The sequence below is a fragment of the Pongo abelii genome, chromosome 17 (assembly GCF_028885655.2).
Source record: "Pongo abelii isolate AG06213 chromosome 17, NHGRI_mPonAbe1-v2.0_pri, whole genome shotgun sequence".
NCBI classification, from domain to species: domain Eukaryota; kingdom Metazoa; phylum Chordata; class Mammalia; order Primates; family Hominidae; genus Pongo; species Pongo abelii.
This window is the reverse complement of record NC_072002.2, coordinates 81,991,233-82,016,987: the sequence shown is the minus strand read 5'-3', so window position 1 is coordinate 82,016,987 and position 25,755 is coordinate 81,991,233. Positions and strand designations below refer to the sequence as shown.

The 25,755-nt window shown below is 34.3% G+C and overlaps 1 long non-coding RNA gene across 3 annotated transcripts in view; it reads right to left on the bottom strand.

Moving 5' to 3' along the window:
- Window positions 1-21,839, bottom strand: part of LOC129051623 (uncharacterized) — a 110,058-nt gene extending 88,219 nt beyond the window's left edge. For all 3 annotated transcript variants that reach the window (XR_008516001.2, XR_008516000.2, XR_008516002.2), the window contains exon 1: window positions 21,589-21,839. This is a non-coding gene — a long non-coding RNA (uncharacterized LOC129051623). The remainder of the gene's footprint in view (window positions 1-21,588) is intronic.
- Window positions 21,840-25,755: the final 3,916 nt, after the last annotated feature.

Genomic DNA, 25,755 nt, shown 5'->3' with positions numbered 1-25,755 from the left:
ACATGGTGATAAAGTCTGCCCCTTTGTATCCTTCAGACATGAGGAGCATGGCACTACTACCTGAAAGGACATGGAAAAACACCTAAAGCACCATGTTGATGTCCTGTGTTTATGACTGCTGCATTGTTGAAATCCTCAATGAAAACAGTACTATTATATTCACCTTTGAATCAAGCCATTTTTAGTAGATCTTGAGAAAGTAAAATGCTATGACCCTTAAAGGTAAAGTAAAAGACTATATATATATTTAAGACCTGGAAAGCTGAATCTGAATGAATAGATGAATAGGAATTTATGAGACCTGTGTTTCTTTTGCCTTAAATATATGACTTTGAATTAGTTGCTTAACTACTCTCAGAACTCACCTTCTCCTCTCTATATTTCTAAGGTTGGCTATATATAAGTTTTAAAAGGCCTGTAAAATATTTTATATAAATAGTAGCATGAAGAAGTAAAAGAATTAAGAAATAGATTTTCACTACGATAAATATATTTATGTTTTAGATAAGTTGAATATATTTTATCTCCTTGAAAGTTACATTGAAACATTATCAATATTTAGGTATGAATGCATCGCCTTTTTAAAGTATGCTAAATCAATTATGACAGGAACGAAGTTACACTGAATTGCTGACAGCTATGTTGAGAAAAGAAAAAAACTTAATATTCAAGTCATTAAAGGATTTCAAGGTCAACTGCCTATCAATGTTTGGCAATGCTGCAAGCAGTAGTTGTCATCTTCTAGAGTTATTCTGGCCTTTGCTGAAAAATATTTTGAACTAGTAAGTGCATTTCCATTTTAATAAGAACATTTTTTACTGCTATAGTGATTGAAGTTATAAATTTTGTTCATAGTTTATTTTTGGTTTTTATCATTTTAAAAATGGTCATTAGGACTACCTTTTCCCTTGAATAAGCTAGGTGGTGAACATTACGCTCATTTAACAATAAGAGACAATGAGCACAAATTGTTAAACTACTTGACCAAATTTATCAAACAGGAGGCTAAAAAAGATACACTACAGCAGGAGATATTAAGGACTCAGACTCTATGGAAACCAGAGTTTGAGTTATGACTCTGTTAATAAACTGTAAGATAACAAGCAGTTCACTTGAATTTAAGCCCCAGAAATCTTATTTGAAGAAGGAGCATAACAACAGAATCTATGTCATAAGTTTGTTGTAGAATTTAGTTAAGAGTTTGGATAGGAATGGCATTTGAAGTAGAATAAATATTTGGATAAATTGATAATCACATTGAAAAATATGTATGTATTTCTGTCTAACAAAGATTTCCCAGGTACTCTTTTGTGTCCAAGAAAACAGACTACTCTGCAATGAAAAGGTGAGACATTGGTACTCCAAGTGGGAAGAACTAGGGTACAAACATTTCCTCCAGCTAGGTAGACCCACAGTAGAGAAAGAAACAAAAATAACTTAATGTACATAAATAGTTATCTCTTCGATAAGTCAATAACTTCTTTAAATCTCAGATTTGTATAATTTAATGAAAATAATAATGCTTACTTCCCGTTAGCAATATGAAAATTAAAGAAATAATAAAGTTGCTAGCTCTTTGAAAATGTGAAGGGCTATAAGGTGTGTTAACGATCTGCAGTTACTAAAAAAGGAAGAGAAATACCGACATGGTTTAATCAAATGCTTTTTTAGATATTAATAAAATATTTTCCCACAACTGATCTTACTTTTGTATTAACTAAATTATGATCTACAGTTGAATCCATTCAAGAATTAAGGGGAGAATGATAAAACTGTCCCGATTGCTGAAGTAAATGTCTGGGACATCTGTCAATTTACTAACAATGCTGAAAGCCATTCTGCAAGTGTATTATTTTATAATATAAGCTGGATTAGAAATTAATAATTTATCTTATTACCTTGTTTATTTTTCTTTATTCTGATTAAAATTTATAATTATCTACTTGCTTAATTTGTGTACTTATATATTGTCATGGAATTAAAATATTAGGCAGACAGAAAACGTCGTTTTGTTTTTCTCTGGTTTTGTTCACATATGTAGCTCTGCAGCAAATTTGTATGAAAACAGTGTAGGCATTCAGTAAGTATTTATGGAAAGGAAAGAGGAAGGAAGGGAGAGAGAGAGAAAGGGAAAGGGAAGAGAAAAGGAGGGAGAGAAATGATACTGACATAACAATGAGATTTGAAAAGAAAAGGATCAAAAAAGGTAATATGATACTGTTAGATATAAAAAGAAAACACAAAGCCGTATAGACACATACATTGTTTCCATTTTGCAAAACATGGATGTGCTTATGTGTTTAGGTATATATATGTACAGAAAATGTAAAGTTTAATGCAGCAACCATCAAGATTTATTTGGTCATCTATATTCCAGGAATGATTAACTTGTATATATTCCATTTTACTTTTCTAGATATTTTAAGTATTCTATAATTATAAAGCCTCACCTTTATAAATAAAAATTAGAAGTTATCATACCAAATTTAGGTTGGTAGAAAGCTAGTTTTACTCAAAGATCACCTGTGTATTCTAATTTTATCTAATAGAGACTATGATTATAATATTATGATTAATTACAGAGCACAGAGCACATTGCCACATACTATAGTGTTTAAGATTACAGATTCTAAAGCCCAATTTCTTGAATTTTAATCAAGATATGTCATTTCCTAGTAATATAACTAGGTAATTGTTTAACCTTTCCATGTTTACATTTGCTCTTTTGTCCTCACGGAGTTGTTTTGAGCACACAGGGGTTAGTCAATGTAAACCTCTGAGAGTTATACCTTTCCCACAGTGATTGACAAGCAAATGAAGCCAAACTGACAGCATAGCCCATCGTACAGCAATGAATATACACAAATCTCAAAAATCCTTTTTCTCAGCTTATTTTTATTACCAGTTAAATATTTCTCCATTCAAAAGTTTTGTATCCACTGCTCATTGTGAATCAAACTGCAAGTTTCTGTTAAAATATATATGACAGGCTATAACTTAATTCTTCCTTAAAATTATTTTAGTTCTCAATGTTCTACCAACAAATGCCAAAGTAATAAAGGGGATCTAAACTTTTTAAATCTAAATTAGGATAAAAAATCTGAATTTATCTTTAATATATTTTTTCTCATCTACTCTTCAAGCTGAAATCAACCTGACATACTGTACTTTCATATTCACATGCTTGCTATGTTCTTGGAATTACCTCCATAAATATCCCTTTCTCAATTACAAGATGTCTTCTTATATAATTTTGACATTTCTGTTGATGTTTCATATTTTCTCCAATCAGAGTAAATACATTTTTCATTTCTGTCCCACTACACATTAACTGTAATAGAATAATACATATGTTTCATTTTACCTGATATTGCAATTACTTTTTCACAAGCATTTCTTCTTTAGGTTCTATGTTACCATAGAGACCACATCATGTTCACATTTTCATTTAGCACAATAATTATATGTATTTTTTACACATACTGCTGGTGCTCCATTAATGTTTTTGAATAATTAAATGCCTCAATGAATATAGGATCATCAGTACTGAGGCTGACAGTAAGAATTAGAGCTGATTCTATTAATGTTTCAAACTATATCAATTGCTCAATTTCTTATATCATCTGTAAGTATGACCTTTATAATTTCTGGCAGTAGTGATAGAAATTAAATAAACAAGAGAATGGAAACCAAAATAAGGGGAACGATCAGAAAGAAGATGAAGAAATGGGAAATTTAACAATGTTAAGGAAAATAACTATGACACAAAGGTCATAAAATAAACTGTCCTGTGTGCATGAATTTGCATTATGGCACAGGCATCGTTAAGTAATTAAACACAGTTGCTAATTTAAAACTGGCAACAGAAAAGTAATTTATTATAAATAATTAAAAGGCTTTCCCTATTATAGTTATTTACATCGTAATGAGCCAATTATTATTTGCTATGTAAATTTACTGAACCCCAATGGCAAACAAACAGAAAGGACAATTAACACTATAGACCCAGTGAAGCTAGAGTGATGTTTCCCTTTGTAACTTTTTCAATATATTTTGTAAATTATTCAGATTTTTATGCATACATAATTTTAATGGTTGACAATTATATGTTTATAACGTTAATAAAAAGCCATATATAAAGTGTATATAGTAAAACATTATAGTATAATGGCTAAAATCGTGGACTCCCAAGTAATTTTGTATGGTGTTATAATTTAATTGTGCAATTTATTGCTCTGCAACTTGGGAAGCAACATATCTTTGTGCTTTAGTTTCATCTACCAAATGGGAATAATAATAATGGAACTCTTGTGAGAAGTAAAATCTATATCATGCAGCTTTTTTAAACCATAATATTTGATATTAATCAGCATCCAATAAATAGCAATTATAACAATAGAAGTAATTATTATTATGTAACTTTCACTCACTCAAGAGCAAATAAGTAAAAAGAAACATGGGAATATCTAGTTTCAAGACGACAAGCGGAAGTTATACATAAATTTATCTATTTACAATAGATCACAACAAAAACACAGAGACAAATATGTAAAATGAAAAGGAACAAAATAACAGAAGGAAGGATACTTCCAAGAAATCACTTTTAGGAATTTTTTCAACTATTAAAGACAAAAGACTCCAATTATAGGAAAATATAACAATTGCCAAACATACAAAGAGAAAAAGAAAGAGAAAGACAAGAGTATCCCTCAGAATTCAGTGAAGAAGTGTTAAGATAGCAAAAGAAAATCCCTTGGACCCAGAGCTTAAGGGCTGGTAGCATGATTGGATCATGAGGCCAGTAGTGAAATGATCTTTAGGAATTTACTTCAGGGTCCTACACATACAGTGTCATTGTCCTAAGTCCAAGTTTCCCATTTCACTTACCTTTTATTAATTATTAGTCCGGTACTAATCATAAGTAAAGAAGCATGGATAGAAGAAGGTCTATACCTAAGTGATTTTTTTTCCACCACAAGTATGGTATATATTTCTGGTTTCAATTATATGGAGTAGAGTTAAACCATGTAATAAGATCTATTTTTTGGTTGTATCTCTCTCTAGATTTTACTGGAAATGAACTTCTAAACAGAAACCAACATCACAGCAATGTCTTTACACCAAAAAAAAAAAAAAAAAAAAAGATAAAATAGATGAGTTGAGAAGCGCTCTGTAAAGGATGTTCAGAAGGTCCAATAGAACAGCTCTCACATATAAAATGCATTACTAAAGATTATGCTACATGTATCTGGGTCTTTGCCTCTCAAATTCCAAATGCATGCACAGTGCTGTTGGCCTGTGAACACTGTCAGAAACTCAGTAGCCTGACCCTTTGTTCTCATTATTCCCATAACAGAGTCTTTCCATATGTATCTGTGAAAACATGTCTTATTTAATGAGAGTACTGGATAGGATGGAGGGTGCTATTCAGGGATACAGAAAAAGAATGACTGAAAAGAGGAGAGGCTTGCTAGAAAAAAAATGGAATTAGTGCCTACAGAATTGTTGGTTATGTAGTTATCTATTATTAATATGAATACTGTTTCCCTATCCCAGACTCCACTGGGGAGCCTTTTGAAATCCAATAGACATATTATATTTCAATAAATATTGCTAGAACAAAAATAATAGGAAAAAGATTTCTAACTTGTACATGTGTATTGAATTCATGTGTATAAACTACTATAACAGGGAATTTCTCCTACATTTGCAACTTCTGTAAGTTTTGATTTTCAATATTCAATGCATACATACTTTGAAAAAACACCATATGTATAAATTTAAATTTTTTAATGTGACAATTTTGTTAGCTTCTTGCTTGCTAATCTAATTTATATTATGCCTGTGACATCACTACTCAAAGGTAATACAGTATACATAAAATATTGTGTTTTGTTTTAATAATACTTTAGAGATATTGGCCTGTTGATGGAAATGAAGGACCAATTTTAGAGCAATTTTATTGCTTTAAATTCAATTTCAGGAATTTATTTTTAATCTTTATTGAAAATGAAACAACTAATCTGGTAATATCAAAGTCCATCTTCAAAGTTTCACTTGTAGTCAGTTCCAGCAATGGGTCTTTAAAGGTATTGTTAAATTTAAATTATCTTTTGATAAAGAAAATAAATATATATTGAATATTTTATGCATGTTTTACTTTACTTAAAATTATTGAGATAATTTTAGATTTAACTGCTGTCTTAGGAAAGTATACAGAAAAATCTCACCTATCACTTATCCATTTTCCATTTTCTCTGAGTGGTAGCATCTTCAGAATATCACAGCTAGCTAGGTTTGACATTGATACAATCTTCTAAGGTTACTCAGTTTTGTATACGTTTTGTATATACTCAGTTATATATATACACACACATATTTGTTATATATATTAAATATATAGTACAATTTAGTATACATATAAATTTAAGTTTACTATATATTAAATACATATAGTACATAAATACATTTGTTGTGTATGTATATTTAATTGTATGCACTTTTGCCATGTATAAATTTGTGAGTCAACCACCATGTCAAGGCACAGAGAAGTTCTATCATTGCAAGTATCCATCATGTTATCATTTTATAGGTACGCCTACTTCTCTCCTCTACTCACCACTGGTTGCTTGTCCCTAAGTCCTGACAATAACAAAATTATTCTTCATTACTAAGTTTTTATTTCTAAAATATTATACAAATAGAAACATGGATTATGCAACCTTTTGGGCTTGACTTTCCTTTTTCCTTCACAGAGCATAACTTTCTATAGATCCATCCAAGTCATTATATGTATCAATAATTAATTCATTTTTATTGCTCAGTAGTATTCCATGGTATGCAGCTGTAGTCTGTTTAGCCGTTCATTCACTGAAGGTGATATGTTTTGTTTGAAGTTTTGGACTATTATGAATGTGGTAGGCTGAATGATGGTACCCCAAGACGGACACTTCTGACAGTCCAAGACGGACACTTCTCTGATAGTCCCCAAGAGGAACACTTCTCAAGTCTGTGAATCTGTGAATGTTACATTACATGGCACAACCTTGGCTTTGAAGACATAATTAAATTAAGAATTTTGAGAAGTTAGAGGTTATCCTGGATTATCTGGGTGTGACATAAATGTGATCACAAGGGTCTAAGAGCCAGGCCAAGGGAGATTTATATGCAGACAGAAGAGGGGAAGGCAATATTATCATGGAGCATGGCAGAGGTTCATTGAGACAGAGGCAAGCCAAGAAGTGCTGGCAGCCCAGTGGAAGCTGGCAAAGACAAAGAACACTCTCCTCTAGAGGTGCTAGAGGGACTGATGTCACCTTGATTTGAACCAAGGGATGCTGATAATGGACTCTGGCTTCCAGAAGTGTGATGGAATAAATCTCTGTTGTTTTAGGCTACTAGGTCTTTGGTAATTTGTTACAGCATCAACAAGAAACTAATACAATGAGTAAATGTACTGCTTTAAACATTTTTATACAGCATTTTATGTGAACATAAGTTTTAATTTCTGTGGAACAAACTGCTAGATCATATGAAAATTGTGTATTTTGTTTTATAGAAACTGTCAAAGTTTGCCAAATGGCTTTACTGTTTTATGTTCCTGTTAGCGATGTATGAGTAATCCAGTTTCTCTTCATCCTCAACAGCGTCTGAGGCTATCATTACTTTAAAATTTTATCTTTTCTGATAAGGGCGTAATGATATCTGACGATGGTTTTAATTTGCATATCCCTAATTGGTAGTGATATTGAACACATTTTAAAGTGCTTACCATCTGCAAATGTTCTTCATTGAAATGTCTGTTTATGTTGCTTGCCCATTTTCTAATTATACTATTTACTTACTGTTAAAATAGAAGAGTTCTTTATACAATCTAAATACCAGTCCTTTTGCAAATGTATACTTAGCAAACATTTTCTCCCAGTCAGTAGCTTGTATTTTAACTCTTTTAATGGTGATTTTCACAGAACAAGGTTTTTTTTTTTTAAATTTTAAAACGCAACTTATAAATTTGCCTTTTACTGATATTGTTTTTGTTATTAAATATAAGAATTCTTTTCCTAATTTTTCTTTATTGAATTTGTTTTGCACCTTTCTCCAAAAGCATTGGAGCAGGATGGTGGAACTTGACATCTCCGGGTATCACTTCTCCCACAAAAATACAACTAGAAACTATTCAAGAACAAGAATATTTCCTTCAGTTCAACAGAACTTGCGGAGGAAGTAAAGAAATTCCCTGATCTCACAAGACTGAGAGGAACCACAACAGGTAAGAGGAATGGTCATTTCAGGTTCACTTGCTACTTCCTACTGCTGGCATCATACCACTCACAGGGCATTTTCCTAGACCCAGAATCTCTGAGCTAAGAGGAGGGAGTTGGAGGTAGATATTCCATCTTTCCACCAGTCTGGGAATTTTGATGGGAAGGTGACTCTAGTCACATTCTATGGGAAACTCTGGGAACACAAAGAAGGCTTAACCACCCAGAGTGAATTGTGGACAACGACAGTTTCTTTAATAAATGGCGCTGGGGCTGAGCATGGTAGCTCATGTCTGTAATCCCAGCACTTTGGGAGGCCGAGATGGGACGATCACTTGAGGTCAGAAGTTCAAGACTTGACTGGCCAACATGGTGAAACCCTATCTCTACTAAAAATACAAAAATTAACTGCGTGTGGTGGTGGGTACCAGTAATCTCAGCTACTTGGGAGGCTGAGCCGTGAGAATCACTTCAACCCAGGATGTCGGGGGGTGGGGGGGTTTGCAGTCAGCCAAGATTGCACCACTGTACTCCAGCCTGGGTGATAGAGTGAGACTGTCTCAAAAAATAAAATAAAATAAATAAATACATACATACATAAATGGTGCTGGGAAAACTGGATATCCACATGCCTAGGAAAAAAATTAAACCCCTATTATTCACCATATAAAAAGCAAGAGAAAATCTTTAAAGATTTAAATATCATACCACAAACTATAAATCAATTAGGAGAAAATAGGGGAGATGTTTCAGGATATTGGTCTGGGCAAAGATTTATGGCTAAAACTTCAAAAGCACGGGTAACAGGAGCAAAAATTGACCAATGGGACCATCTGAAGGTAAACACATCTGCATAGCAGAGGAAAAAAAATCAACAGAGGGAAGAGACAACCAGCAGAATAGGAAAAAAATATTTGTACACTATTTGTTTCACAAGGAGTTCACATCTAGAATATACTAGGAACACAAACAACAGCAATAAAACAAACAATATGACAAAAAATGAGTAAAGAATCTGAATACACATTTCCTACAAAAGATACACAAATGGCCAATGAGTATGTGAAAAAATGCTATTCATAATAGCCAAGAGATGTAATCAGCTCAAGTGTCCATTAATGGCTAAATGGATGAAGAAAATGTAGTCTATAAGACAATGGGATACTTACAGTTATAAAAATAATACAATTATGTGGCTCAGACCCGGGAGGCGGAGATTGCAGTGAGCCGAGATCGCACCACTGCACTGCAGCCTGGTGACAGAGCAAGTCTCAGTCTCAAAATAATAATAAATAAATAAATAAATTATAAAAAATAAAATTCTGTCATTTGTAACAACATGGGTAAACCCAGAGGACATTATGTTAAGTGGCATAAGCCAGGCATAGAAAGAAAAATATCGCACGATCTCTCTCGTATGTGGACTCTAAATAGTTGATCTCATAGAAGTAGACAATAGAATAATAGTTAGCAGAGGGTGGGGAGAGAAAGGGAAGGGGAAGATGGAGAGAAATTGGTTAAGAGTACAAAGTTACAGTTAGATAGGAACCAGAACTTCTTGTGTTCTATTACACAGTAAGGTGACTATAGCTAATAACGAGGTATTATATAATTCAAGATAATGTGAAAGTTATCACCATAAACATAATAAAGGTTTGAAGTGATGGACATACTAACTACCCAGATTTGGTCATTATACAATGTATATGTGTGTTCAAACATCACATTGTACCCAACAAACATGTACAATAATTATGTGTAAATTATAAACAAATTTTAAAAAGCAGCCGGACATACATATATGAGTTTACTTCTGTTATCAATTATGTTCAACTAATCTATGTGTCTATATCTACACCAATACCATAATGCCTCAATTATCTTAAGTATATAATAAATATTAATATTGGGTCAGATAAGTCTTCCTTTTTTTTGCTTCTTTTTCAATATTGTTTTAGCTATTCTTTGGCTTGTTTTTTTCTATATACATTTTAGAATGAGCTTGTCTACATCAGCCAAAATCATTTTGGTGCTTTTGATAGTAATTGCTCTAAATCTATAATTTTTTACTATATTGAGTATTATATTTCATTAACAGATGACAATGAAATTATAAGGAAATGACAATTTTGACATAAAGAACATGAGAAGCAGTCCCAGTCAAAATCCCAGGAATTTACTTGTGGATTTTAGCTATCTAATTCTACAGTTTAAATGGAAAGGAAAAACACCCAGAATAACCAACACGGTTTTGAAGAAGGTAATGTAGCCACAGGATTGACACTACCCAATTTCAGTATCTACTATAAAGATACCGTAATTAATATAGTATGTTATCAATGAAAAAGTAGACAATAGATCAACAAACAAAATAGAGAACTCAGAAGCAGGTCCAAACAAATATAGTCAAATTATTTCTGAGAAAGAAGCAAATGAAATCCAATGACAAAAAGATAGTCTTCTTAACAATTAGGAAAAAATTTCAATATTGAAAATAGTTCAATATTGACAGGTGGTAAAAACAACAACAAACAAAAACAAAAACCCTAAATCCAGAAACTGACATTAGAAGTTTCATTAAAAAGTAAATCAAAGTAGATAATATATAACCCCAAAATATAAAAATCCTAGAAAATAACAGAATATCGAGGGGACTTTAGATTTGACCATAAGATACAAACCAAAATCCATGAGAAAAAAAAAATTACAAGTTACATTCTATTAAATTAAAAAACAAAACAAAACGACAACAAAAAACTTCTCTTCAAATAACTTACTACTATACACCTTATAGGATGGGCAAATACTAAACATTGACAACACCATACACCACTGGCTAGGATGTGGAGCAATATTAACATTCATTCATTGCTTGTGGGAATGTGAAATGGTAGACATTTTGTATTTTGTACCTGAACCTCTACGTGAATGTTTATGGCAGCTTTAATCATAATTTCCAAATATTGGAAGCAATCAAGATACCTTTCAAAAGGTTAATGCTTAAAAAATTCTGGTTGCTTCGGGAGGCCGAGGCGGGTGGATCATGAGGTCAGAAAATCGAGACCATCTTGGCTAACACGGTGAAGCCACGTCTCTACTAAAACATACAAAAAAAATTTAGCCGCGCATGGTGGCGGGCGCCGGTAGTCGCAGCTGCTCGGGAGGCTGAGGCAGGAGAATGGCGTGAACCTGGGAGGCCGAGCTTGCAGTGAGCCGAGATCGCGCCACTGTACTCCAGCCTGGGGGACAGAGCGAGACTCAGTCTCAATAAACAAACAAACAAACAAACAAAAAACAACTCTGGTTGATCCATACAGTGTACTGTTTTTTCCTGATAAGAAGTGACCTATCAAACCATAAAAAAGATATGGAGGAAACTTAAGTGCATATTGCTAAGTAAAAGAAGCCAGTTAGAAGAGGCTACATATACAGTATAATTAAAACTCTATGATTTTTCTGGAAAACATTAAACTATAGAGACAATAAAGAGATCAGAGGTAGCCAGAGGCTGCAGGAGGATGAGAGAGAGGGAGAAATAGGTGAAGCCGAGAGGATGTTAGGGTGATGAAACTATTCTGTATGATAGTGTAATGGTGGATACATGGCATTTCACATTCACCAAAACCCATAGGACTGTACAACATAAAGAGGGAAGCCTCTTGTGAACTATAGATTTTTTTTTTTTTTTTTTTTTTTGAGACAGAATCTCTCTCTGTTGCCCAGGCTGGAGTGCAGTGGCGCGATCTCTGCTCACTGCGAGCTCTGCCTCCTGGGTTCATGCCATTCTCCTGCCTCAGCCTCCCGAGTAGCTGGAACTACAGGTGCCCGCCACCACGCCCGGCTAATTTTTTGTATTTTTAGTAGAGACAGGGTTTCACCTTGTTAGCCAGGATGGTCTCGATCTCCTGACCTTGTGATGCGCCTGTCTCGGCCTCCCAAAGTTCTGGGATTACAGGCTTGAGCCACCGTGCCTGGCCGTGAACTATAGACTTTAGTTAAAAATTATTTATCAATATTAGTCCATCAGTTGTAACAAATGAACCAAACTAATGCAAGATGGAAATGTCACAGAATCCTTGGGGTGTTACTTTTCTAGCTGGAAACCTCGGCCAGTGGTGCCTTTTCCCGAGTTTTGCTCGGGTCCACTGGGCTCTTTCTGACCACTCAGCCTGGCAGGCTATACTACCAGCCTGGATCCAATGTCTGCCGAGAGTGAGTCAGGCATGGAGTAGTGAGGGGTGTGTAAGTGAGTGAGCATGGGGTCTGGCCTGTCTACAGCCAGGCTTGCCAGCTGCAGCAGGACAGGCAGCGCCAGGCACTGACACGGGCACCAGCTCCCTGTGTGACTGCAGCTGGACCAGGCATACCATAAGAAGCTTCCATGGCTGGCACTGGGAAACACGGTGGTGCCTGGAAGCTTGGAGATGCCATTAACTGGAGAGCTCCCAAGAGTGTCACAGGCCTGGGTTTGGGGAACTCCTAGGTCTGGGAGCCCCTAAGAAACACGGCTCTTCTCTTCTTCTCTCTTCTTTTTCTTCGCCCGCAACGTGAGAAACAAAGGGTGTGTTTAAGCCCTGTTTGTGTTACAGCTCCTTTAGCCCTGCCATTTGGCGGGTCCTGAGTTCTTGTCTTGCATCCAGTAAGAATGAGGTACGTGGAGAAGTGGAGGGTGAGCGAGGCAAAGAGGTGCACAGACAGGTTGTCCCAACATCTGCCCAACTCTGGCTGAGTTTAGGGTTTTTCTGGGCTTCAGAGGGGAGGAAGCACCTGCTGATTGGTCCATGGGCAGCATGGGTGGCTATGGGTAGGCCCAGAAAAAGCACCATAAGTTCTCACTCTGGTTCGTGGAACTGGCAGCCCAGCCCTAGGTCCCCAGCCCTCCCTGGCATGAAGGTGGGGTTTCAATGGGGACCGACCCCTTTCCACCCACCAAACTGTCTGCCTCCCACCGCCATTAACTGGCTGTCCATGTTGCCCATAGCATCGAGGCTGTTCATGCTGAGGGTTGCCTGAAGGCCGATGCTGAGCAACCCTCAGCCCACCTTGGCCTCCCTCCCATGCTTGTAGGCGCTCATAGTCTGAGGGTGCCCAGGCAGCAGGGGGCTGGTGTGTCAACACTGCCCCAAGTGCATGCACACCTGGCTGGGTCATGACAGCGCTGGGACTCCATCACAACTTCGCTAAAAAATCAGGGCAGGTGCTGGGAGCAGGGAGAAGCCAGGTAAGGGGAACAGGCACTTCCCAGCCTGTGGGGGTAGGAGAGCTTCTGGTGCCTCCAGGAATGCAGAGAAGCCCAGGTCCGCAGCCATGGCTGGGAGGCTGCAGCCATTCTCGGGAGGGCGGGGCTCCCACCCTTCCAACTTGGAAGTGGGAGGGGTTTCTGCCTGTCCTGGCTCGCATTGGCTCTATGGAGTGCATAGTCCTGGCCATGCCTTCCCCACAGCAGCTGGCGTCATGGCATTGGCCCCTCCACAGGGTCTGCCATTATTAACAGTAGAGGAAAATGGAAGGAAGAAAGGTATTTAAGTATTCTTTTTACTCGCTCTTCAATTGCTGGATAAAGTTAAAACTACTCTAAGAAATACAGTATTTTAATTAATAAAATGAGGAATAGACTATTACTAAAATATGAATATGATGAATATAATAAGGGATCTAAAATCAGACAATGACACAGATGTAGAAATACTAATAACATTGGTCACCATTATCATCATCATATTATGTCATTTCTGCAGTGACGCATATTTACACCCAATGAATCGGTATCAGAATAGTAATGGGGAGATTCATGACCTTAGACTTCCATGTTCAGGCAGTTATGCATGTGTGTGGGCAAAATGCATACATTCCCAGACATAAAAGACATCTTACTCATGTCAATTTTATAAGGAAATAATAACTGAACACAATAAATTACCCACATATATTTGGAGAGAGAGGAAGGGAGAGAGATAGGCATTAAACAAAATGTCAAAACAAGAATTAAATTTATAGTGTCATAAACATAATACAATTCAAAGTTATTAAAATAGTAACATATCAATTAATAATAATTAATAACATATATTAATAATACCTTACATTTAGTTTATATTTCTTAGCACCCAGGTAATATTTTAGGAATTTACACACACACACACACACACACACACAATTTGTTTAGTCCTTATAGTAATCCCTATTTTTTGCTTGCTAGTCACTTTCCTTCTATTTCTAACTTATCATGCAGCAAAAATTCATTAAATTATATTTTTAAAGTATATTCTTAACTATTAGTACAAACTAGAAGTTAGTAGTTCTATTATAATTATCATTCTCTATCATTCACATTTTTAAAGCTATCTTGTGAAAAATTAAAGACCCATAAATTGCAAGAATATTAAAATTAGTCAAATCACACACATATGCAGTAGGAATCATTTTTACTTACTTTTAGATTTTGCTTAACTTGGTGATTTAAAAAATGTAAAATATGACCAACAGAATCTAAATAAAATCATATTTATGGATTGACCCTTTGATAACATAATATACCAATCTGGTAAACTAAGTCTCACTGTATAACTATAGTTTCTTTGAATTATACCATTTATACAATTACATTAAAATAAACTCTGAATTAAATAAATAGTTTCATTGAATAAAGACTGCATTTAGAAGCAATGCAGTTTGGCAGTTACTTGAGTCTCTTCACAAAATGGCTAGTCGAAAACAAAGATTCGAGGGAGATTTTCCGTTGTTAGATTATCAGAAGTGAGTGGCTTTTGCTGAAAAATCATTATTTATTCAGCTCCTCCATGTGTTATCAACACTAAAAACAAAAACGTATTGTTATATCTTTAAACCGATTGCTACTGAGTGGAGCACAGTACCTGCCTCAAATTGGCAATACCTAGGTATATCTCTGAAAACAAAATCAATATTCTCTGTGTAATTTCTTACACGGTCTTTTATTTTATGCATCCCATTTCCTGTTTCCTTTCTGCCTTCATTTTTGACCTGGTTTTCAAAGTCTTTTTTATAATCAAATCACTAAACACCTTCAGTCTTCACACTTGTGGGGATCAGATCTGTCACTGGCTTACATACTTCATTGCTCAGCATTGATTTGATTTATGCCTTAGAATGTCAGAGCCTAAATATGCCACTCCACTTCACTCTTCAAAGCCAGTTTCAATATCAACGTATAATTGAGTAGCTAGTATTTAATATAGTTCTTCTTCAGCAGGCAATAGTATTTTACCCCAAGGATCTCTGTCTTATATTGAACAAAAGAATGCTGAATCAGAAGTTTTTTGTTTCTGTTTTACCCCCTGCTGCCACTTTGAGTTGAGAAAAAGAGTTTTACAAGTTGAAATCCCTAAACTAGCCAAAAATACAGGTTTGTAAAAAATACTTTTAGTGTTTTAAAGGTAATGGATTTTAATTTTAAAACACTGTACTAAAATCATAGGAATGTAAGTGCTATCAGTTATAAAATCATTCAGAATAAATGGAAAGAAATATATTTATAATCCAAATATTTTCTTGATACTTACTGAATATTTGATTAACCATGATTGTTATAAGTCAAACATTATTGACAAATTTAAATATCAAACGAAGAAAAATCCTTTCTAAATAAACATACTTCTTAACTCGGGTATCAGCTCTGCCTTACTAATAAGAGCCAGCATAAGACAATTTAATAGGCATTATTTCTACTTACACATTTTCAAAAACATATTATGCCAAATGGGCAAAAAGCTCTCAGCTTCTCTTAAATTTGTCCAAATGACTCCTCTCCAAATTCATAAATTTTAATATACAATGACAAAGTTAAAATTAGAGAAAAAATCACTAAAGATACAGTAGAAATATTTTGTTTTCTGAAGAATTTGTATACTTTTATATTTTACATTTAGGCCTACAGTCTATTTTAAAGTGAGTTTTGTTTATGATGTAAGGTCTGTAAACAGATCCTTATATATTTTATTTTATTTTTCAATGGCTGTCCAATTGTTTCAGCACCATTTATTAAAAGGATTATCCCTTTTCCTTTGGACTGCATTTGCTACCTTATCAAAGATCTATTGCTTATACTTGTCATTTGTGTGGGTCTAATCCTGAGCTATCTGTCCTGTTCATTTGGCCTATTTGTCTAATTTCTCACCAATGCTATCATGATTAGTTTTAGACTAAGTCTTAAAATTGGGTTGTATGTATCCCGAGTTTGCTTTTTTTTTCATTATTGTGCTTTATATTCTAGATATTTAGCCTTTTCAGCTGAACTTTATGAACAGTTTGTCAACATTTACAAGCTGATTTGCTTAGGATTCTGATTAGGATTTCACTAAATTTATAGATTAATTAGGAAAAATTGAGGTTTTCACAATATTAAGTCTCTCAATCTATGAACACAGAATAGCCTTCCATTCATTTAGACCTGCTTTAACTTATTTCATTGCTATTTTATAGTTTTCCACATACATATTCTGTACATTGGGGGTGTATATGTACATTTTGGGTGTTAACTCAACTAAAACGGTGTTTATATAATTCAGAGACTCCTAGCATAATATCCAGAATGATCAAATTTCAGTTGAAAAAGCATTCATTATACCAAGAAACAAACACAAACTGAATGAAAAAGGAAATTACAATAGATGCCCACACTGATAAGATAAAGGTTAGAATTATGTAACAAAGATTTTTAAATAGCCATCATAGCAATGATACAATGAGCAATGATAAACATGCTTAAAATATACAAAAAATATTGAATCTCAGGACAGAAATAGATAAAAAAGAATAATAACATTTTATGATTAAAATGTGCAGTAATGAAAATGTAATAGGTGAACACAAAGGCAGAATATAGCATATAAAGGAAACCGAAATCAGTGAACATGAAGCCAGAACAATGAAAATGACACAACCTGAACAGCAGAGAGAAAATAGAATGGGGATGAAACAATAACAACAACAGACCTTCAAGGATCTGTGGGACTACATAACAAAAATCTTAAACTTATGTCACTGGAATTATGGAAAGGGAAGACAAAGAGGGCATGGCTGAAAAAAAATTGAAACCATAATTGCTAAAGAATCCCCAAATTTGGCAAAGACATAAATCTGCTAATCAAGGAAGGTGAACAAGTTCAAATGGGGTAAATCTAAAAGAAAGCATACCAAACTACACTAATAGTCATAGTTCTAAAAACTAAAGACAAAAATGGCCAGATATGGTGGCTCATTCTTATAATCCCAGCATATTGGGAGGCCAAGTTTAGAGGATTGCTTGAGCCAATGTGTTTGAGACCAACCTGAACAACATTGTGACACTTTATCTCCACAAAAAAAAAAAAACAGAAGAAACAAACAAACAAACAAAAAAACCCAAAACATTATCCAGGTGTGGTTGCATGCATCAGTAATCTCAGTTACTCAGAAGGCAGAGGTGAGAGGATCATTTGAGCCCAGGAGTTTGAGACCAGAGTGAGCTATTATCATGCCACTGTACTCTAGCCTGGGCAACAGAGCAAGACCCTGTGTCAAAAAGCAAAAACAAAACAAAAACAAACAAAAAGAAAGGCCAAAAAACATCTTAAAAGCAACTGGAGACAAATGACACCTAACCTGTAGGGAAAAAACCTTTAAATCATAGTGGATTTTTCCTCAGAAACCATGAAACCAAAAAGAATGGCACAATAGATTACAAGTGTCAAAATAAAAGAAGTATCAACTAAAAACCTCATATCCAAAGAAAATACCCTTCAGCAAAGAAGAGCAAATCAAGAAATTCTCAGACAGACCAGGTGTGGTGGCTCACGCCTGTAATCACAGCACTTTGGGAGGCTGAGGCGGGTGGATCACCTGAGGTTGGGAGTTCGAGACCAGCCTGACCAACATGGAGACACCCCATCTCTACTAAAAATACAAAAATTAGCTGGATGTGGTGGCCCATGCCTGTAATCTCAGCTACTCGGGAGGCTGAGTCAGCATTGCTTGAACCCGGGAGGCAGAGGCTGCAGTGAGCCAAGATTGCGCCATTGCACTGCAGCCTAGGCAACAAGAGTGAAACTTCGTCTTTAACAAAAAAAAAAAAGCAAGGAATTAAATAACTGAAACTCACCAGATCACCACATTTGGACAGTGAGAAGTGGGACCCCTCACTCATCATGATTGCTTCCTTGTCTCTCCCTAGTTCCTGTTTTTCACACATTGTTGGATTTCTTACCTGCTATATAAACCCCTAATTTTAGTCAGGGAGATGGGTTTGAGACCCAGCTCCCATCTCCTTGGCTGCAGCACCCGATTAAAACCTTCTTGTTTGGCAATACTCATTGTCTCACTGATTGTCTTTCAGTGTGGTGAATAACAGGACCTGAACCGAACCACTGCTGTTTCAGTAACAATACTTTACTCTTCAATTTCATATCATAGATAAAATGTACCAGTTTCTCAAAAAACCTTATCCAATTACAAATATATAATTTGAATAGACCTGTAAATGTTAAAAAATTAAATTTGTTATTAAAAATTAACAAGTTGCCAGGGCAAATGGTTTCACTGCAGAATTTTACCAACATTTAGATATGAATTAATACTACTTCTACATAATCTGTCAGAAAATACAACAGTATAAATATGGACCACTTATCAGACATTTTTAATAAAGCTAGTATTACTTTGATGCCAAAATCTGATGAAGAGAGTTCAAAATAAAGAAAAGTAAAGACCAATACCCATTGTTAACATATTGATACTGGTAGCATGCAAAATACTATAAAATAGAATCAGTAATGTATAAATAAATTAAACACCATGATCCAGTGGTGTTTATTCCCGGCATACAAGAATGATTCAATATTCAAAAAACAATCAGTATAAAACACCTTAAGAAGAGGCCAGGGAGTAAAAATAGCAATATCATATTTAACAATGCAGAACAAGCATTTAACAAAATCTAGCATCCTTTCATGATAAAGCTTTTAAAAGGAATAGAAGAGGAACTTTCTAAACTTGAAAAAGAGCATCTACAAAATAACTGTAGCTAATACCATAGTTAATGTTGAAAGAGTGATTGCTCTATTTTCAAGGTCAGAAACAAGGTAAAGATTTATGCTCTAAAGGCTCCTATCCAACATGATGTTGGAAATTCTAGCCAATGCAATAGATAAGAACAGTAAAGGAGTTATATACAGATCAGAAAGGAAGAAATCGAATTGTCTATATTTGGAGATAACATGATTGTCTACACAGAATGTTTGGAGGAATCTACAAAACCTGAAATTAATAAATTTATAAAAATCACAGGATACTAGATTAAAATACAAAAATTTATTTTATTTTTACACACTAACAATGGATCTGTAAATCAATATTTAAATTACAATGCCACTAAAAACACTCATAAATGAAATAAGTAGGTGTAAATCTAACAAAAGGTATAGGACTTCTATGCAATTATCTAAAAATACGGATGGAATAAAAATATTTAAATGAATGGAAAGTCATACTATGATAATTGATTGGAAGACTCAAAGAAAAAAATATGTCATATGTCCTCAAGCTGCTGTGTGGGTTTATCACAATTCCATAAAATTCTAGAAAGGTTTTTGAGGTTTTGTGTTTCTTTGCTTTTTTTAAAAAAAATTGTAGATATAGACAAACTTATTCTAAAACTTATAAAAAATGCAAAAACTAATGAAAACAATTTGAAGAAGAATAAATTGGGAGGATTGTCTTTTTAATTTCATAACTTGTTACATAGCTAAAGTAACCACAGTGATCAAGACCTAGTAGTATCAACAGAGAAATACACACTGTAATCAATGGATTAGCATAGAGATCCTATTAATACGCACGGAAAAATAGGACCTACATTTGCTTCACAAAGGTACAAAAGCAATTCAATGGAATAAAGTTAGAATTTAATAAATGTTACCAAAAAAAACCCTTGAAGATATACAACTCATATAATGTCTAATTAAAATTTATCATGAATTTAAATGTAAAATATAAAGCTATAATATTTTTAGAAAAAAAAATCCTAATGATACTGGGACAGGTAAAGAATTTTTAGACTAGACACCAAAGGCATAATCCATAAAGAACTTGATAAATTTGACTCCATTTTAATTAAATATTTTGAACTCAAAATACTCTGTTACAAAAGATGAAAAGATAAGATACAGAGTTGAATAAAGCAATTTAAATCCATATATCTGAAAAAGAGTCAATATCTGAAACTTGACAGAAAAACAAAAATCCAATTAGAGAATGAGCAAAACATATGAAGAGATATTTCCTTGAAGATGATTTACAGATGTCAGATAAGAACAATCAAATGCTGGCAAAGATGTGGAGTAACTGGATGTCTCACACATTGTGGGTGACAATGTAAAATGGTACAGCCATTCTGGAAAACTGGCAATTTCCTATAAAACTAAACATTTAACTACACCACAATCCAGCAATGGCTGAGTGAAAATTATAAATGTAAAAAATAATCCTAAAGTGTTACATACCAAATGATTTTGTTTATATAATAGTCTACAAATTATAAAATTATAGAAATGAGATAAATATTATGGATTGCCAGAAGTTAAGTACAGGATGGGCAGAATATGAAAATAGGTGTAGTTATACAAGGATAGTGTATTGATCCATTTTCACACTGCTATAAAGAATTAACTGAGATGGGGTAATTTATAAAGGAAAGAGTTTTAATTGACTCACAGTTTCACATGACTGGGGAATCTGCAGGAAACTTGCAATTGTGGCAGAAGACAAAGGAGAAGCAAGGCATGTCTTACATGGTGGCAGGGGATAGAGAGGGAGAGCAAAGAGTAAGTGCCACACTTTTAAACCATCAGATCTCATGAGAACTCACTATTACGAGAACAGGATAAGGAAAACCACCCCCATAATTCTATTACCTCCCACCAGGTCTCTCCCTCAACACATGGGACTACAATCCAAGATGAAATTTGGGTAGAGACAAATCATATCAGGCAGTATGAAGGAGAGGTCCTTGTAGCGAAGAAATATTCTTGACTGTATTGATATCAATATCCTGGTTGTGATAGTATACTATTGTTTTGTAAGGTGTTACCATTGAGATAAACTGGGCTAAGGGTACATTGAATCTTTCTCTATTTTTTTATTTTCTAAAAGATTCATCTGGATGTACACTTATAGCAATATTTTAAAGAAATTTTAATAAAAAAAGATTACCTGTAATGATCTGTAAACACAAGCTGTATTTTTTTTTTCCATTGCTGCTTACCAAATTACTACAAGCTTAGTGATTTAAAAAAACAGAAATCGATCAACTTACGTTTCTGGAGGTCAGAGTCAAAACCAAGGTGAAGACAAGGCTGTACTCCTGGAAGCTATAGGTTAGAATCTGTCTTCTTGCCCTTTTCAGGTTCTAGAGCTATATTCTTTGCATTCCTTAATTTATGGTGCCTTCTGTTTTCAAAGCCAGGAGTGTGGCTTCTTCAAATTTCTCCCTCCCTTCTTTGCCTTCGCTTCTGTAATGAGGTTGACTGCTGCATTTGTGATCTCCTTCCTTTCTCTAACAAGGAAATCTGTGATTACATCAGATCCACCTGGAGAATTCAGGTGACTCACATTCTCCAAATCCCTTTTGCTTTATAAGATTGGATTCACATGCTGTGAGGATTAGTGGAGGCGCGTTTGCATTAGTTAGTTTACAACACAAGTTGATAATAAACTTTGGGAAATATAGACAGCACCATAGCTTGTATTGCCAATGGGTAGTAGGACCTGAATTCAAATGATAAAGTGATTTAAAATATACTCTTTTTTTACATTAAGGTATAGTTCATAAAAATGAGAAAATCATTGATCTTAGGAGATAGTTCATGGTGATTTCTAAGTATTGAATGCCATCAAGAATACATTTAAGCATCTATTATGGTATTGTGAATTAAAATCAGGTTAAACACACATGGCATCAATAAATTGCCACAAGGAAATAATTATATCCTGAAAAAAAGGAGAGCATATTCAATAGTTAAATGCATTAATATAATTTTAATTATATGGTTTAATTATTGGTGGGGTTTCAAGATAGTAATGAAGAGTTTTCAGGTTTGAAAGATAAAGCCTGTTTGTTTTATCTTAATTTTCACATACTGAAAAGGAATATACTAAGAAACTACTCAAGGGAAACATAATTACTTTGATAAACAGCCTTTATTCAAAATGTTTGGAGGAATACTTATTCCAGGTACATTGCATTTGAAGTGCAATTTAATGGAATTAATTAAAGCTGTGTTTCAGACCGCTAACCTCATTCACGGAATCTTTTTTTTTTTTTTTTTTTTTGTTCCTGGCCAAATCTAACAGAGTGTACAAACAGAATCAATTTGTCTATCAGTAAAACTGTAAAAAAAAAAAGCAATTATTTGAAAAATACTGTTTATTTGCTCTGTCTAGAGGAAAATTATGTTTTAAGACAAGCATGAATATTAAAAGCTAAAAAGTTGGAAATTCTGTAGGTACTGTGAATTAAATTGCATTCTTATATGTATGCTCTCTAGGATTGTTTGTATAATTAATTCTGTTTTCTATATTATAGGTAAAAATATTTTTTATATATGTTGCTGTCATCAGAGAGGATCAGCAATGCATCAACAATACAGAGATATCTAAGAGATTGGCATAATATCTGACTCCAGTAAATGTGTCTTATTCTTTCTCATTTTTCTCCTCAATGCGGTCAATAAACAGTTTTATAGAGCTTGATTATTCTAAAGTCCTTTGTTCTGTATTTTCTTGTTTGCCCCATGTTGAGCCAATTCAGTGGTAATCTGTAACTAGAAAAATAATTGGGAAAACATTAACTTTGCTGTTTATTTCAATTTTTTTTCTTAGAGTGAATTAATACTAAAAAACAGTTCTGAATCAAATCAATCAAATTTGTGAATATCCCATTGCTAATGTATTTGGATTTGTTTCCACAAAAATAAGAACAAACACCATATGCCATGCAGAAAATTAGCCAGCCAGTAGCTCAATGTGATATTGCATAATCCAGCTATGTGCATTGAGTATATAAATTTGAAATATTTCCCTAACCAAAAAGTTCTAAATTAACTGAAACATTCATTTTGGAAAGGAGAAACTGAAGGAAAATACTCATATCTTATGTTTATCATACTAAAAGCAAGTTTAATTACAATCTCATTTATTTATTAAATAATTATGCATTACCTACTATTGTCAGATATTCTAGTATATACACAGTTACAGAAGTGGACAAATGATGCAAAGCTCTTATTTTCTTGAAGCTTGTCCATTTTGCCGAATAGAGAGACAAATCTGAGTTAAAAGCATGAAATATCAGAAATAATTATATATAATGAAATATAAAAGAAAAAATAATACTTGAGTATTTTATATGGTTACATGAAAGATTTTGTAATAAAGTGCAATAAATAAAATAAAAAATAAAGTAAATAAAGTGTAATAAATAAAATAAATAAAGTAGTACAAATCCGAAGGACATATAAGGGTGAACTATGCGGTGACTTGGGGAAAAAAAGCATTTCTAGCTAAGAGAACAACACCTATAAAAACTTTGAGGCAGGACTGTCCTTTCTATCTTTAAGGAACATCAAGAAAACAATGTCTGTGGAATGAGGTTAATGATGCCGGGAAGAAATTGTATAAGAAAAGTTATACAGGTAACTGGGGCCAAGATCAAGTGTTATCTTGCACAACATTGTACGAATTTTATCTTTTCTTTGAATAAAGTGAGAAGCCATTGGAGGGTCTCAAATGAGGAGAGAGACAAGTGTGTGTAGTAGATTAAGGAGGGGGTGCCTGAAGCCCACTTGAGAAGCTATTAAATGAGGAATGCCTGTGACTTCTTCAGTGTGGTGATGGAGGATATGAGACGAAATATTCCCCTTTGGTAAATATTTCAAAAACAAACAGCATGTGTTGGTGGTTTGAATAAGCGACATGAGAGAATGAAGGAGCTCAATAATTTTTTTAACGTGTGTATGACCTGAGTAAATAAAAGCCTGAAGGAACAATTCACTGATAATAGGAAGACGGAGAGGAAAGAATGTCTGAAAAACAAAAGTTAAAATATTTATTTTGGATTACTTAAATATGGCATGCCAGTGGTGTGCTGAACTCCTCTTGTATTATTTCTTGCAAGAAACAATACTTAATTTTCAAAAATTTGACGATCTAGTTCTTAAATTCTGTCACTATTAAAAATTAAATTAGATGATTTTGCCAGTAAATAAATTATAGTCAAAATAAATATTCAAAGCTCATTGCCTGTTAGTTATTTTAATTCATTTTACTTTTATCAATGCTATTAAGGTTCATGCCTATTTTTTCATATGGTGATTGATATTGTTTGTGTCCCCACCCAAATCTCATCTTGAACTGTGGTTCCCATAATCCCTACATATTGTGGGAGGAACCTGGTGGGAGGTAATTGAATCATGGGGGCAGTTGCCCTCATGCTGTTCTCATGATAGTGAGTTCTCATGAGATATGATGGTTTTATAAGGGGCTTTTCACCCTTTGCTTGGCACTTATCTCCCCTGCAGCCCTGTGAACAAGGATGTGTTTGCTTCCACTTCAGCTATGATTGTAAGTTTCCTGAGGCCTCACTAGCCGTGAAGAACTGTAAGTCAATGAAACCTCTTTACTTTATAAATTACTCTGTCTTGGGGAGTTATTTATAGCACTATGAGACTGGACTAATACAGTGTGAGTACAACGTTATAGTGTGCTGCTGAGACTTTCTCTCCAACTCCATTCATTGTCACCATACTGGACTTACAGTAACTCAATATAGGTCATTGTGGATGCATTTAAGCCATGGAATTTAAAAAATACTACAAATATCAAAACTTGATTTTTAATTTTCTGGAAATAAGAAAATGATGGAAAATGATAATAATGGTAATTAAACTTAAAGCTGCATCATGTCTATAGCTATTACATTGTGAATAGTAGAAAAATATTAGGGCTGGGCGCAGTGCCTCATGCCTGTAATCTCAGCACTTTGGGAGGCCAAGGCTGGCGAATCACGAGGTCAGGAGATGGAGACCATCCTGGCTAACATGGTGAAACCCCGTCTCTACTAAAAATAGAAAAAAAAAAAAATTAGCCAGGCGTGGTGGTGGGTGCCTGTAGTCCCAGCTACTTGGGAGGCTGAGGCAGGAGAATGGCATAAACCCAGGACGCCGAGCTTGCAGTGAGCCAAGATCTCGCCACCGCACTCCAGCCTGGGCGACAGAGCTAGACTCTGTCTCAAAAAAAAAAAAAAAAAGAAAAAGAAAAATATTGAGAATTATTCTTTCAGTATTCCAATGCTTGTATCCAGCTCAGCAAAGATGCCACTCGCATCATTGATAAGCTAGTTGAATGTCTTCATTGTGTTATTTTCATCTTTTTCTTTAAGGAAAATGAATACCAGACAATATTTATGTGAGAACAATACTCATTC